General features: G+C 31.8%; 1 non-coding gene across 1 annotated transcript; it reads right to left on the bottom strand.

Annotated features, from left to right (window-relative positions):
* Nucleotides 1-11,619: 11,619 nt before the first annotated feature.
* On the bottom strand, nt 11,620-11,692 carry TRNAN-GUU (transfer RNA asparagine (anticodon GUU)). The gene has a single exon. It is a non-coding gene; the product is annotated as a tRNA-Asn (tRNA).
* Nucleotides 11,693-17,662: the final 5,970 nt, after the last annotated feature.

Genomic DNA, 17,662 nt, shown 5'->3' with positions numbered 1-17,662 from the left:
GTTGCAATTAGGATCTCTTTGTCATTAATTTACTTTTAGGAATTACAGAAATTTAAATTTCTTCATTAAATGTCATCTCTATAACATCAGTTGATGGTCGATTGTATTGCTTAATAAAAAAAGTGAGTTGTTTATCTTAAGAGAAATATTTTCGCGTAAAACGTATTTTCCCGTAATACGTATATATTAATTTTTTGAATATGTTTAGCTCCTATTTATTATATGCATTAATTTTGAAAATATCCATGCAGGTAAACCAAAGTGAATGCTTGATATAGAATCTGAGGTAGATATATAACTTAGCAGAATTTTAATTCCTTCGAAGTTTAGTCAGATCATAGTTTCTAACAAAGCGTTGCCTCAAAGTTATTGTAAGAAGCAATATTCCTGTTGACAATTATTTTTTCTTCTTCGCCCATTATTTCAATGTATCGATGTAATTTTAAGCTTGACATATTTATGAAATTCTTACGACAGTTTTCTGAAATTTATTTTTCATTGAATGTATAACCAAACTTCCAACTGTATTTTAATTCAGGGTTGATATAGTTTACACTTATTTTAAATTTCACTTCTATATCTCCTTCCTGTTTGCAACATGAAAGAATTGTTTCAACTATAATTTTCAAGGTTGACGCCAAAGAATAAGAGGTAATATACGTTTAATATACTTTTAACTGTTTTCAGTTATATTTACATGCTACCTTAATTTTAAATCTAAATAAAGGTATGCATATATAAATTAAATTTCTGCTTATCATTTTTCATTAGCATAATTTAACCCTGAAATATTTTAATAACATTATGTCATTTAAAACCCTTGCTGTTGTACAGACAATAACGATACAATAATATTATAGTGCAAATTTCATAAGTGTGTGATAAATTGCTAGCCAGAATATCATTAATCTGTAGAGTCATTAGGTTTATTACGGAGCAGAAAACGTGAAAATTAACAATGCCCAAGCCGAGATTCGAACTCCAAGCCTCCCTGTTCTAGCCAGACGTGTTTCCAGTGACACCACGAAGGCACATTGTTTCGAAGGAAGAAAATAACTTACACTTTTATTTATCAATATGTATTCATTATATGGTGCTATTTACACCTAAAGTATGCATAAGGTTCGCGGAAGCGATTTAGGATATATATATTTCCTCCCAATTACTCCTGAAATAAATGCTGTGTATTTTTATTCAAATGCCTATACATTTTTTTTTTAAAATATCATATAGTGCAAAGGGAGATAAATATCATATTATGTCCAGTTTATGCAAAAGAAATGCAATTATATCAGAATGAAAGTTTTGAAATTATAGCTTAATTTTAAAAGTGCATTTACACACATTTTGAGATTAAAAATCAATTATGTAATTTTTACGAACATATATTTTGCTACGTGTAATAAATGAGATTAGATCATTTAGGAAACTTTACATAGCACAAGACTTTAATATCACTAAAGATATTATATACTATCGCTGTTTCTAAAATATTTTATTTAATTAGTCGCTAAATTTAATCAAAATTTAAGATAAAAATTTCTCATTAGTTAGAGATTTGAAATATCTAGCACTATAAAAGAATGAAATTAGCATTTGGAAAATGCACGACGCATTCCGTTTATTTATTAATAGTAATGAAAAAATGAATATGAATGAAATTAATGACTATGAATACTTTTCTTGTCTATAATAGAAAATGTGTGTGCGTAATGTAAAAATATTTTTATGAAATGTAAGTATGTAAAGCAAGTGAAACTTTTTTTTTTCCGCGACAAATTAAATTAAACCAATACGTGAACTTTAATGCTGTGAATAAAAAGGAAAACTGACAAATGAACATTTTTTTACTTTTAATTTCTGTACGCAATTCAAGCAAATGAATCAGTGTAGGAAGCAAAAGAAACCGAAACAGTTTTATTTTAAATATGCAATTATAATGCAAGAAAATGTCCGAAAAACATAGTTCTTGATTTCAAGAAAATAATTACATTTAATTGATAAATGAAGATAGTCGTATGCTGGTCTACATTCAAAATGAATTTTTTAAATGAAAGAAATGTTGAATATTAGGAAATTTTATTCATAAGCTGTTATTGATGTATAAGAAATGAAATTCTGTATAAAATGGTAGTTATATTGTGCTGTTTCCCGTGAAAGAATCGAGTCTAATAACTGAACAACAATCGAAATAAACAATGTTTAATTTTAACCCTTTCGCAGAAATTGGCGTGGATAAGCGAGGCGCTCGGAAAGTTCGTTCACCGAGCGCTGAATATTCCTTCAGGGGTTTAAATAATTACTGTAACTTGACGCTACAGCCGCTTACAGGAGGTCAATAGCATTGCTCGAATTCTATGGTAAGTGTCTTTAAGCGTTAAATACATATCATAGTTTTATTTATTATTATCTTACTAGAATAGCATATCTGGAACAAACTGCATCAGAGAATAACACTGAACTCGGATGAAACGAAAGAGTTAAACGTATTATAATGCCCAAGTTTGTTTTAAAATAAAAATAAATTAACATATTTTTGTATTACTTGAAATAAAGAAAAATTTGCTCAAAATTTTAAACCTATCTGATGATATTTAGCGAATATTTATTTGGGCATTTGGTGTTATTGTGTTACACTTTTTACATGATTATAAGCATTATTCCCTTAGAACGATTTCATAAAGGCATTCATGCGTTTTGTTTTAGATGCGCTTCCCTTAGAACCTTCATGCGCCTTGTTTTACTCTACTACACAAACAAGCCTTCTGAGATAATTTTTCAATAATTAACGTCTTGTTATATGCAAACTAAAGAGTTCATAAAAAATTAAACAAGCTATTTTACAAGTTATTATATACATAAGGCTATTAGTGTAAAATATATATCACGATGTGTAGTAATACTTACGAAATATCCATAAACAGCAAATGAAAGTTATGCATTATTTACGGAACGAAAGTATTTGCACGCTGTAAAAACTGTATTTATTACCCGCATTATGATTTCGGAAAACAGACAGCTACGCCATAACTATAACTAAAACATGCAAAAGTTGAATGCAAAATAGATTACGAAAAAAAAATCCAAACCAGTACTTTTATCAGTTTAGTTTCGAAACAGCTGTGGTGTTCTGATGAGTTCACATGTAAAGTTCTCTTTAACACTCTGATCTTCCTACTACTGTACCCGCAAAACGACAAGCTTAGTTTATAAACGCAATAAATTGCGGGTGTTCTGTAAGTGGCGCAGTTATTTCTAGTTTTTAAGCCACCTGATTCATAAGATAAAACGAAAAAAAGATAAATTTCCTTTTAAATTAAGTACCCCGTGTCACTTTTTTAATAAAATACAGGCAACTTCGATCGAGGCCTAATTTACTCTTTACAGGTAAGTACAAGTGCAGTTGTCACGATTTAGCCAAAGAAAGAAAAGATGAAAAACTACCTTTCTGTCCATTCAGCTGGAATCAAAACATTTGATGCGTAACGCTAGGGAAGAGAACTCATTGTTTGGAAGGTAGCTTATGAAACTTACAGTGATAATGGAGTAAGTCTTAAATTCTCCCTGTCTTTCTATTTTTGACTTACAGGAGGAAAGGAAATAAGGCATTTAAAAAAAAGGAAGCTGAGGAGAAATGTTTACTAGGATTCCTTTTTTAAATAAAATTTTATTGTTGTCCTCGCAAAACATCTAGTCGAAAGAGAAAACGAAAAGAGTGTTTAAATTGGGTGCTGCATTCTAAGCGTATTTACAAATGCAAAAAGGGAAAATTAGACGATAGCGAAATTTAACCTTGGATCTATGGTACGTTTTTACTTTAGAACGAGGTGTATTACACGAGCGAATAGAACTAGTTCTATTTATTGCTAAGTTTATTTTCAAAAAGCTTTGAGACAAAATAATGTCAGCTATTTTATTGCTTATTTGCTGCTCCATTCGTATAAATGGTTTTCAGCATACAAATCATGTGAGACACGATAAATGTTTTTATATATTAGTAAAATTTCTCAGATCTCTAGCGATAACTATAAATCATTCAAATTTCAAATTTTATCAAAGATGAATATTAGCTTATTTCATACGTGTTATTTTGAAGCATGCTGCTCTAGATCAAAACTATTAAAACAGATATTGCAAATCCCTTACGTCAGTAAAACAGCATAGAAAGGCAGCACAAAATGAAACCTTTGTAATACTTTTGTAGCGTAGCATTTGAGACATCCTTGTACAGTTGCATCTTCTTAGCAAAGTTTGGATTTTGAGTTCGTTGTTTACTAAGATGAACAATAACAGATTACTGATGAACGGAATACGAAGTGAGTAAAACGCTTTGAAAAATATTTCAGTAACCTTTTGAGTAACAGAACTATAAATTAATCTAATAAAATAAATAAAATAGAATCTAGAATAGAATAATAATCTGTAAAATTAATCTAAATATTGCGTTATTGAGCACTATAAAAGGATGCTAGTTACATTCTTTTACAGTGCTAATATTATTAATAGTAATATAATAAAATAGAATCTAGAATAGAATAATAATCTGTAAAATTAATCTAAATATTGCGTTATTGAGCACTATAAAAGGATGCTAGTTACATTCTTTTATAGTGCTGTTTTATGCTGCTATTCTTCATAATGAAGCTTTTATGCACACTCTTGATATTTATAATTCGACAAAACTTAACGATTGATTGAAGATGCGCTGTGGCTTTGCGCATTTCTAAACAGTCTAAATTTCTCAAGGCATTAAGGGGTATCAGCCAAAGAATATGTATCAGCAACCCCTATTCCGACAATGTTAAATTAGCCATTTTTCAATGTACCTTTTCTCAAAATCTGCTGTAGATACACGCTTGAAATAATTTTTTTCTGTAATTAAAGTATACCTATCTGATTATACTGAAATAAGCATTTAAAACAGTTTGAATTTTACAGTAATTTACGAGATATTTTGTTAGGCATAGTAAAATTTAGCAATTTTCTCACACAAAATTTTTAAAAATTTTTTCTTAAGTTTATCACAAAAAGCTCATTTCAGTAAACATTAGGAAACCTAATAAATAAGCCATAAAATTTTAGATACCTGTGAGAAGTAGTTCCTGAGAAAAGGTATATCGAGTATAAAAAAAAATTCCGTTCGGAGAAAAACGCGTTTTTATGTAAAAATCCTCATTGATCAAAGCAATCGATGACGAATTAAAACCATATTATTTACACTGTAAATAATATTAAAACCATATTATTTACAGTTCTAGGTTTCATAGATATTCAAGAATGGTATTTTTAGAAACATAAAAGTGTAGAGAATTTGAAAATGCAAAAATCTGAAATCACAATTTTTTGAAGATTTGTGGTTCCAACACCCCTTAGGATTTTCTATAAAAAACATCATTTAAAGTTGAATTTGACCTAAATTAAAATTTTAAATTAATGAGTTACTCTTTTCTCCACTTATCATAACTTATGTAATGTGGCTTACTTGAAAGACAAGAGAATTTTCGTCAAGTGTTTAAACATGATGGTTGGATATAATAAAAGTGAAAAAAATAGAAGAAACGCGAGAATTCGGAATAGCCTGATCTATATATATATATTTTTTTTCATTTCTACAGCTTAAATCTGCAGGACAACTTTCAAGACATTCTTTCATCAAAAGTTTATAAGGTATTTCTCCCACTTATCTAGCGTGCCTTCGTGGTGTAACGGTAGCACGCTGGGCCGGTATTCCAGAGGTCCGTGGTTCGATTCCCGGCGAAGGCGGTTGCATATATTTCATCTTTTCTGCTTCCAATCAGCCTAATGACTCTACAAGTTGATTAAAAATAATTCATCATAAATTGTACATATGATTAAAAATAATATATTCATTCTAAACTGCCACAGAAATTGATCTTCCTATTACGTAGCATAAAACAATCAGATCGGAATGTAAGGTTAATCTAATACAATATATGATGAAGCAAAAACGTCGCTTTATGGAAAAACTCTGTATTCAACTCAAATAGCAGTTTAAAAATATGGCTGAAATATTCAATTTATTTTCACTCTCAAGCTCCGCAGTTATATTTCCTAGCTGTAATAGGAGTCGTTACTTTTATAATAAAAGAGCAACTTAATTAAAATGTCTAATGATTTTTAACATATATTTAAAAACACTTAATTAAATATTTGCCACATAGGCGATTGCTCAGTTATTACTCAGAAATCAGTTTAAGTGAATTTATAAATAAATTATCCCAAGAGACTTATGTGAGTTCGTTCATCTTTCGAGTTTGCTTAGGTGCTGTCTTTCCTGTGATGATTTTAGGAATTTACCATTTAATTTGAAATCTACAAAACATTTGCTTTCAAGTATTTTAAAATCTTACTAAAATTTACTGGGAAAAAGTAATGTGCTTAAAAGACTGAAAATGTTGTGCTTTATTACATAAAAACTGGTTGTTTTCTTCATTCAACATATTATGTTTTAATAACAAATAATTTTTAAGTACTGATTATTAAGCAGAATTTTTTAAAATGATAGTGGCAAGACACATAGAAAAGGAAAGTGCTGAAATCAAATAAAGGGAGAGTAATGATAATAACAAGCTTAATTTGCATTATTTAAAAAAAATACCATTTAGTCAACTATAGAGTATAATTAGGGTATGTTAACTACTGGCATTTGAGAAATAATTGGATAGGGTTGGCACATTTTCTTGAACATTAATTCGCAAGAGTATATACATTTTCAATACAATGGTTTCATGTAATATTATGTTATAGTTTAAATGTCTTAAAACAAACATGAAAAATGCATTAAAAGCACGAAAGGGATAAATCATTAGGATTTCAGCAAAATTGATGATATTATTCAGACAGATTAATTAGATAAATAAATGCTTTATGTTTATTTTTGCTAATTGATTCCTTAAAGATGCGTTACAAAACTGAGTTACGTTTTTGTACAAATATTATTTATCAATTTATAACATTTAAATACTACTGGGAAAATTGGGGAATCATACGATTTATACTTAGTGCGTGTTCAAACTTAAGCACACGCAGTATCATTAACTAAATTCTTCGAACTATTACAATTTATTTAAATCACATGAATCAATCTTTCATTGATTCTTGTATATAGACTACACATAATCTTTGGCCGCCGAGCGGTAAAATTGATGAATACTGCTAATTCCGACCTGGGTTCGATTCCAGGTGAACGGGTTAACTGCACGGGCGTTTTCATAGTTTTCGCCATGTGTGACGTGTATACGAGCACGTTTCCCTTAAAGATTCCTCCACGAAGTCATCCCTTCTCTTAGGAAGATAGCTCCAGTGTGCTTTGCCATAATCAGTTAAACCAAACCAAACCAAAATCTTTTAACGACAGCACACAAAGTGAATCCCGTCTAGTTTATATACATCATTTTTATCAATTATATTAAACACCTAGCTATATAAACTATTTTATAGTATTCCTTTCATTTTTAATATGTGCCTCTCTTCTTCGCTTTTTTTATACTTTCATATCGTTTGTGTTATCCACTACTTTACATACTCCTTGAAGTCAGGCATTCTGTAGACTTCATTTGGCCTGCATCAAAAATAATAAAAACAATTTGCAAATCTACCTTTGATATTTGAATTCAACAGGTTATGTCATTATATATACGCTATAAGATGGTCAAAATTACATTTACAGTTTAAAATAAAAATCACATTTTCGTAAATTTTAAATTTAGTTTTATACAGTCGGAAATGGTAATGCAGTAATAAGAATGTACGTATTTTTTAATGTAGGTCATAAAATTGATTCTCAGTTCTTGAAAGGTGTTTTATTTAAATACAAATTATCCAGATGGTTTTTTTTAATTGTAGGATTGTAAATTACTTTTGTGTACGTAGCATTATTAGCATAGTCTAATTAATTGTACCTTTTGTTCCGATGCCTCCAGATCATGATTTAACAACCCCCCATTTGAAGAAATTTTCTCTGCCTAATTAAAAAAGACTGATGAAATAAAACCTAAGTGCTCGTATAAACAAACTGTAAATCGAATTTTATGATTTTTCCAAGAAAATATTTTTATTTCAGTGGTTACTTAAAATAATTTAAAGTTGTGTGAATTTATTTATTCAGATTTGCCATCCAGACGGTATAGTAGTTAGGGGAGTAAACCGCTGAGTTGGCTTCCGACCCAGGTATAGATATATCCATGCAGAATTGGTTAACAATTCAGTGGGAGTCAACCACTAGCTGCCAGGCCGCAATCCCGGCAGAACAGACGACATTTATAAAATGCAAAAAAAGAAATATACATGTGCACCCAAGGCACTTGAAGAAAAGTAATGTAGTGTACCTCACTTTGGAATTCTAAGTTAATGTTGGAAGTGAGGAATCTAAGAACTGATTAGCGAATAATCGCTTGCGTTCGGTGACAAGAAACAACAAGATAGAAGGGTAACTAACCCTTTATTATTCCAATAAGATTTAACAAAACTCCGCCTGGGAGTGTACAAGCAAAGCGCGCACTTGGACTTGAACTTAAAAGACTAAGAATTAAACTAAAACTAAGATTAACTAAAGAAGTATAGCCGAAGCTATCAAGGTTCAATTTGAGTTGGTCCCTTAACTTATTTTACTACAAAGCTTAGCAAGGGCCTGAGTACGGCCGAGCGTAATAACAGCTTTGAGAGAGAGAGTAGCCAAAAAGGCAGACGCGCGTAAATCAGAAACTTTGATTCTCTCTGACTCAGTAAGTAACTTCGTGGTTTAAATACCGCTCCTCCTCATTAAATATTCAGCAAATTCCAAAACTACGTTCTGGCCGGAAGTAGTAAGTTGAAGTTAAGAATTTGACAGGAAAGGAACTTTAACTTAAAATTTAACTGTTAATAAAATTAACATAATTCTTACAGTAAAATCAAAATATATGTATATACATATAAATACCAATTCAGATACAGATATATATATATACACTTACATACATATATATTCCAAAACAAATAAAAGTATACATACTCTCACTCATATTCATATAAACATCTATACGGGGAGTATACGTTATCATGATAGCTAAAGTTTACGCGAAGCATGCCATTGAGGTACGCGTGATCCTTAATATAAATTAGGTACCATAAATAAAAGATATAAACAGGCACAGATGCATTACAACATTCAGATAAAGTACGAATTTTTTGTATGAAAACCTGGCACAGCATGGGAAGGCTGAATTTAATACCAAAGGGTCAGGGTTCGAATCCCGGAGAAGGCATGGATGTAAAATTGTCTGTCTCTTCATAGAAGGGAGCGGTATGAGGTGCCTCCACAAAATATGGCCACCACTTCAATGCCGTTATAGGCAAGTGCCCGCCATTGGAGGAAAAAAAAAACTTATTCAGATTTTTAAATAACATGTATAAGAATGAGACGTTAATCTGATTCAAGTAACAAAATATTGTATGTGTCATTTTTAGGAGTAAATAATCAAATGACTTTCAGAAATACAAATAGACTTTTGTCACAATTTTGTATACCAGGAGCATTGTAAAAGAGAAAAGCATAAAATTTGTGTATAATTGGTAACTGTATTCATCGGATGTTTGCTTCTAATAGATTGGGATTATTTAATTATGGCAAAGCACACGAGGGCTATCTGCCTAAAGAAAGGGATGCCTTCGTAGAAGACTTTCTAAGAGAAACTGGCGCGTATACACGTTACACATGGGGAAAACCACGAAAACGCCCATGCAGCCAGCCCGTTCGCGGGATTCGAACCTCGAACCGAACTACCAGTGTTCAGCGTCTTTACCGCTCGGCCGCTGGTGGACTGCTTCTAATAGAACATAGATTTTAAAGAGCAGTAATTTAACACTAAATAGTGGATTTCCTACATATGTTAAATAATTTACTTTTGCTTTGATCAGGAATTTTACCTTTTTATTTTGGCCGAAAACATTTTGGCCGTGGCATTTAATCCGAAGATCATAATAACAGCAATCCCATTTCACTGCAATCGAGTGACTTAGCTCATGAGTCTTCTGAATCCATTCTGTTAGGATGAAGAAGAGAAGCAGGAAGGTTAGGAATTAATGGGCAGCTTCGATACGCGGCATTGCATAGACTAAGGGTAATATTTAAAATCGCTAGTATCTTGATGCAATTACGTTAGCTTGATGTGAAGCTTCCCAGCAATGCAGTTTGTGGCGGGGAATAAATTGACAATCGCTACGCGCGACCCCTAATTATGCTCTCTAGGTGCTCTCATGAATACAAATTGTTTTCCGCTTGCATTTTGTGTCGTGTGCCTTCTTTTAAGAATCGTTTTCCCAGTCGATGTTCATGTTGGTAAAAGGACGGTTAGAGAACTGAAGACACAAAATTTATTTATTTTTCTTTGCATAAAATGGAATACAGTAAAGCTGTAGCTTAAGAATTTTTGAAAGAGGAGTGCATTAGGATTCCAGAATTTTGTTTTCTAATCCGAAATTAGATTCAGCTTTATTTTAAAGGATAATTACTGATTTAGTTTGAAGAATGAAATATTTTGTTGTATAGATGAATTAAGGTGAGGGGAATTTTAATAAATTAAGAAACGCGTCTATTTTTTAACTGGAAAATTCTGAGGAGTTGTACAGATGCGAACAAACTCGTGAAGAAAGTTTTCAACACCTATTTTCATGAAAATAGTTCAGTTTTCCTATTTATTGTAACTCAGCCCTTTTTGTAAAAGTGTGCATTTCCAGGTTTTATTTTCTAATGTTTAAATATCCAAGATTTCTTTACCATATATGCAGTCATTTATTTTCCATACTGTGTAATCTCGATAATCCGGGTTCGGATTTTTAAATTTGCACATTATTCAAGCGTAGCAGTGCCCACGCGCGCACAGTCAATGCTACGCGCGAGAGTGTATAGTAAATAACCACACTCAAGTCCGAGCAGTGAAAAATTTTATAATAAGAACAGGAATTCCTATATTGGGAATAAAGGAATCCTAGATTTATTTTAGTATGAAGAAATTGAGGCAATATTTGAAGCTGTATGCTAAAAAACTGATAATGTAAAATTCTTTGAAAATGCCCATCGTGAAAACTTCGCGGAATGCTTCGATGGCGATTCGAATGAGCTGGACTTTCAGTCCTTGAATGATGAGGATATGGTTTCAAATATCACAAGAACAGATAAAGCAAAGAGTCATACTGAATATACAAGCCAAGAGGATGATGATCATTTCATTACTCCCAAGACAGCAATAACCTTCTGTTGAAACTCTGCTGGCATTCGTCGACTAAAGAGATTCCAATGCAATTGTAGAGACATTACGTGTTTTTTGGAAGCAGGCAAGATGAAAAATTAGCAACCGCCTTCGCCGGGAATCGAACCACGGACCTCTGGAATACCGGCCCAGCGTGCAGAACCACTACACCACGAAGGCACGCTAGGAAAGAGGGAGAAATACCTTATATACTTTCCTTTTTAAAGGGCGACTGTGGTATTTTAGGGATCCAATCGCCAAATCCTGGGTGTGGAGATTCATCATCCAAGAACCGTTTAGTTCGGGCGCCACTGTAGGGACATTAGGATTTTAGGATTTTTGGAAGCTGGAGAGATAAAAAATTAGCAATCGCCTTCGCCGGGAATCGAACCACGGACCTCTGAAATAACGGCTCAGTGTGCTGACCACTACACCACGAAGGCACGCTAGGAAGGCGGGAGAAATACCTTATATACTCCCCTTTCTAAAGGGCGACTGGAGTTTTGGGGGACCCAATCGCGAAATCCTGGATGTGGAGAATTCTGATCCAACGCCCATTTAGTTCGGGCGCCACTGTAGAGATATTAGGATTTTTAGTCCAAACGGATTTGAGTCCCGAAGGACTATTACTTTCGTTTTGGCGCTTTGCGTCGGACTCCTATAAATGTCGGTTCACTTTTCAAACTGTTGCCACCAAATTTTCGAGTCCTGCATTATATTTGAAGAAATTAATAATGAAAAATATGCATAAATATATGCATATTTGTCGCATTGTGATAAAACAACGGTATCTAGAGCCATCCAATTTTGAATAACCTAATCCGACTGCGAATATGGGCATCCGAAATCTCAAATTTGAAATTTGGAATTTGTTTTATATCGATTTCATAATTTGAAAACCTTTAACGAATTTTTGAGTAACAAACTCAATGATTTAAAAGCGAGCAATGGCAAAACTCTACGGAAAAAAAAAAAAAAAAAAAAAAAAATTATTTCCAGCGCGTCGAACTGTGATCTAAAGAAGATCTGCATATCTAAAGAAATGCTCATTTTTATATTATTTTGTGACATTGCTATTGAACTAAATTTTATGGTTTAAGTGCAAGAAACATGATATTTAAGAAATAAAGGTAACACACAAAACATTAAAAGGACGCCTCTTTGGACTTGGGCGTAACTTAAAATCTGAAACATTTCATATTTTTTTTGGTGGGGGGGAAGCAGGCAAGATGAAAAATAAGCAACTGACTTATCCGGGAATCAAACCACGGGCCAGCGTGCAGAACCACTACACCTCGAAGGCACGCTAGGAAGGCAGGAAAAATACCTTATACAATGATAAAATTGCAGTTCGAAAATTATGCAGTGAAGTTCGACAACTATTTAGAAGCTCTCAAAAACAAAGTAAAATTGCTGATTTGTTTAGAAATAAACCAAATATGCATTAAAATTAATAGTTTGGATTATACGTGTTTTTTAATTATTCGTGACCTGTTTCCTTCGTCCGGATATCGAGAGTCTACTGCAATTCCTTTATTAATTATACCGGTTGTTGAACCACGTACGGCTTCTCCACCGAAACGATTACATTTTTCTAACGCTGTCATTAAAACATGATATTTTGTTTTTAAGAAACCTTAAACCCTCATGTAATGATCTTCACCATTCAAACTTTTCATTTTCCCTAGCCACACATAAAAGAACAATTGCGTCTTACATCCACATTACACGACTTGCCAAATAAGGTTTTAATATTATCATTTGAAAGTTATTATGGTTTAAAACTTCACTATGACTTAGCCTTTCTCTTTCCTCAACAGAATGCAAATAAATGAAAGAGCATTTAAGCTGTGGTTTTTGGATTATAAGACAGATCGTGTTTCTGTCTCTCGCGGATACGTTACTTTAGTTCTGCCATCTCTGATAAAGTTTGCAGTTATTCGGTCTTGCGTTATTGCTGCCGACTAGTGAATTGTTACGCCGAGCAAATAATTTGAGATAGCCTAGGTTTAAGTATAATTGAGTAATAAGCCTACGTTTAAATTTAAATTTGACTATAATTAAATTTAAATAAGACACAATAACACGCCGAACAAATACTAATTCAGAAGTCAAACAACAAAAATTAGCATTATATTTTCAAAATTTTCCCAGTTACACAGCGTTATATTTTCAAATCACGCGTTATATATTCACGCGTCAAATCAGCCTTATATATTCAAAATTTTCACTCTGTGAAAATTTTGAATATATAACGCTGATTTTTGTTGTTTGACTTCTGAATTACATTTGACTGTTATTTTAGTTGCATCGTCGCAAGTGGTGGTCAATCTGTCAGCAGAAGAAATGCGTTTATGTTCAAAGTTTGAGTTTAAATTAAAACGTTTATTTTCAAACTTTTCCAAGATTTTGCAGTTATTTTCAGACAGAGCGATAATTCGCTTAACGTTTATTAAGGTTCGGAATTGTTTTATGCTCTCAAGCAAGCCAAACTGAATAACATACTTTGCCTAAAAGAGGAACGCTTCGTGCATTAAAAACACAAGTTTTAATCAAATACAACGGTTTTTTTGCCACCATATAGTATATCATCATAACTTAAAGTAACAATAGTTAATTCGAATTCGAAAACTAATTCTATCTAAAACAAAAGCACAGTACATGTCACCTTATAAAGCTTTAGAACTTGAGACAACCCTAATTATTTGAAATTCGAAAACTGATTACGTCTAAAACAAAAACACATTACATTCCTACTAGTGTGATTTCTGATTGATCATTAAAAGGCGTTCATTTGCCTTCAAGTAGCCCCTGTTCTTCCGTGTACACTGCACACTATTTAGTACTCAACTCTGATCGCTTCGCATTAAAATGATTTAAATGGCGTTTTAATGTGGAATCATGTTTGATGAAATTTTTAGAGTGCATGGAGAAGGAATTCAGTTTATAACTATATGCTAATGACCAGAAAAAATAAAAGTTGAATTTAGAGTACTGGGGGGTATAGAAACAAATTTGACTGAGTTCCCTACGAAACAACTTTGAATAATGACTTTATGTACGCAATGTTGAGACTAATGAAACAATATCTGGCATATAAATTTGTACAAAATCTGTTATGGTTTTTATAATGAAAAAAAAAAGATTTTGTATGTTATAGACGAGGAAGATAGACGTCTGGAAATATAATTTGTGCAACAGTATTAGTAAATAAGGATTTAATGCCTCGTATATAAGACTCAGAGGTTTACTACATGTAGAAAAAATTAGTTGTTTAATTAGAAAACGAGATAGCTATTTAGGTTGTTTTTAAATGGAGTCGTACGAAGTGGCAAGCATTTTTCTCCACAACTATAATAAGAATATTGAATGCATTAAATACTAAATGCTTCAAATTTATAATAATAAAGATATTTTTTGTAGAATATTTTGCGAATGAGATGAAAAATCTGAGTATAATGTTTGCAAATTTGTGTTTATAATTCAACAGGACAGACAAGCAAATACAAGAAAACGATTTATAATTCCAATCAGCATCAACGTTGATACTGGGTCTTTTAGCACGCATTCACATTTGAAATTGTTCTGGTAGTTTAATAATAAAATTTTGAAAGTGACAGGACATCAAGGTTTAGTATAAAACAAACTTGTCACTATAAATTAGAGTGACTATATTAAATCCATGTTAGTTTGGTTCATTTGGTCGATATTATGCTGCTTGAAATGTTTCACTTACTACGAGATGTAGTAAGAATTAGCTCAGACGAAACGAGAGGTAAACATCAGTATTCAAATCTTCTGCCAACCGTTACTTATAATGATTACCGCTGTTAAGAACCTGTTGATATTAAATGCATATTTTCCATTTTATAATTATCTTAAATGAAGGGAAACTATTCGGCACCAGGTATGTAACAGATGGATTTAGAAATGTCCTTTATGAACTAAAATATCGCTACAAGTATTTATACAAAATATCAGTTTGGTATAACATAAGTCAAATGTATTTTAGTTTATATAATTGTATTTAAAATAATTTAAAAAATTTAAATTATTAAAATATTTAAATTATAAATAAATACGTTTGATGCTTTCAAATATCTCATTTCATTAAGAAATTACTGCCTAGTTATATTTCAAATATGAATTAAAGTGCGTATGCTTAGTGAAACACTGAGAAGTGAATATTTATGAGGCAGCATGGAATGTAAGTTAAAGGCTATAGGTTTCTTGCAGTAGAAACATTTGCTAAGATAAGGGTATGGTATATGAATAGTAGTGAAACATAAAGTAATGATTAAAACTTTAGAAAGACTCCGCTGAGAAGTTTTCTAACCTCAACAGGTTTCACTGTTATTGAGGTTAGAAAATTGTTTCTGGATAAATAAAATTTTAATTACTATTTAAATATACATTATATTCAATACGAATTGCTTATTAGTCTAAAACTTCCATTTTGAGGAAAGCGGATTGATTTTATTGTGCTTCCTTTGACTGCGACGAAGGAGTTTTAATTAAGATTCTGACTGCGGAGAATTTGATAGATTTTGAAATTTGTTTTATTTTTAAATTGAGCCAAACCAGTCTCTTTCACAACTTGAAACACGTTTTGCTTGGAATGAATCTAGTTCTTGTATCAAATCATATGAAAAACTATTTTTTGACAGCCAACACTGCCATTTTACGTAATAAAAGGTGGCTCCGCTTTACTCTTCCATTTTCATGTGCTCTCAAAATTTGCTTCTCCAATGCTTGCCTTTCTTTTACAAAGGAAGAGTTGTTATTACTGCCAGAGACCCCTTACCTCTCATCTTTGACCGAACGCTTAATGCCATATTTCTACTTTGCGCTCACTTTACAATTTAATTATTGTCAGATAAGGTCTGTCTTTTTCATGATTAGAACCAATTTTCTTAGAGTGGGGCAAAATATGTTTTTCTCCTGAAGAAGAGGAGTCCGTATCCGAGAAATCGATAGTGTTTTATTCTAAATCTACGCTACGATTAGGTAAATTTCTTATCTAATGTTAAATTTTACATTTGAGGTTTTCTTTACCAAAATCGAAAATGACCATGATTAAACCATTTCTTTTATTTATGAGTAGACATGCTCGTTTTAAACGCATGAATTTTCATTTTGTTACTTGACATATCATTTCAAGCAAAAAATGTGCAAAATTTTGAATATTTCGTAATAACTAGTGTTCTTAATTGCATTTTACATTTTAATGAATTCGTTTGAGATATCCTTGCTTAACGGTTCTTATAGTATGCGAATGCACATATATAAAACATGAAGCAAGTTGTTAGAAAACAATAGAATTAATTTTTATAATTATACATATTTAAATGGTTTGGTCTTTTACAAAAAGTAATGTCATAACGAGAAATAACATAAATTTTTAAAATGACATATCTCAAAACATTATTTTTTTCCAATCTAATACATTTCATTATCATAACTGTAGTAAATAATTTGTAAGCGTTTCAAAAATACTAGTTATTAAGTTCTACGACAGAAACTGAATTTGTATTGAATATTTTCCGTTTTCTAGTTATAAAAATGGAGAATAATCATGCATGAGAATGTTTAACAGTTAGTCAGATGATGATTTCTCAAAACCTGGCTGTACATGAAACTGCCAGCCAATATTTTAAAATTAATAACTCTTTTACTCGAATGTTATTTCCAAGTATATTTTTGAGTTATTTTCTGAGAAGAGATACTGACAATGGAGATCCTGACATTTTTCATTTAAAATAAGCTTAGTTGTATAATCGCATTCCCTAAAATAGAAAAAAACTCTTTAAGAAAAGCAATATTTTTCATCCAAGAATTTATTTTAGATTAGAATCTGCTTTCTTAAATCAAGTTATTCACTTAAAACAATCCTCAATTCGAGCATTTAACGAATGAATCGTGAATGAACATTCTAGATAAGTTAAAGTTACTGCATCTATGAAGAAGTATTGAAATAACCTGAAATATAAAATACAGTTCTCAGCAATACGATAAAAGTTATTACATTGGCTATTTTCTTCCACAAATTCTCTTGGGGACTGTCAAAAATCAGTGGACATTTTAACTCAACCTCAGGTACAGCATCGATCCAACTTTGTGGGAGAAAAAAACCTCCATAGATCCCTAGAAACTAGTCTTATTTTATTCCTATCCTTGTAACTAAATAACCCATCTAGAATCGAAACTGTGGCAAAGAACCCCAGTGAAATAAAGTTACAGCACTTGCGATGCTAGATGCGAACAATTTTTTCGCTTTTCTCTCGGTATCGAATCACATCTTTTCTGCGGGCTACGCGGGAGTTTAAAAGATCGAGCGTTTCCGTTCTAGTCGAAACATTTTCTTACATTTTATTTTGATCATATCTTTCACAGAAATTCTGAAATATATTCAG

The sequence above is a fragment of the Stegodyphus dumicola genome, chromosome X2 (assembly GCF_044657685.1).
Source record: "Stegodyphus dumicola isolate Sdum_Otavi_A_Nest chromosome X2, ASM4465768v1".
NCBI classification, from domain to species: domain Eukaryota; kingdom Metazoa; phylum Arthropoda; class Arachnida; order Araneae; family Eresidae; genus Stegodyphus; species Stegodyphus dumicola.
This window is presented reverse-complemented; position numbering and strand designations above follow the sequence as displayed.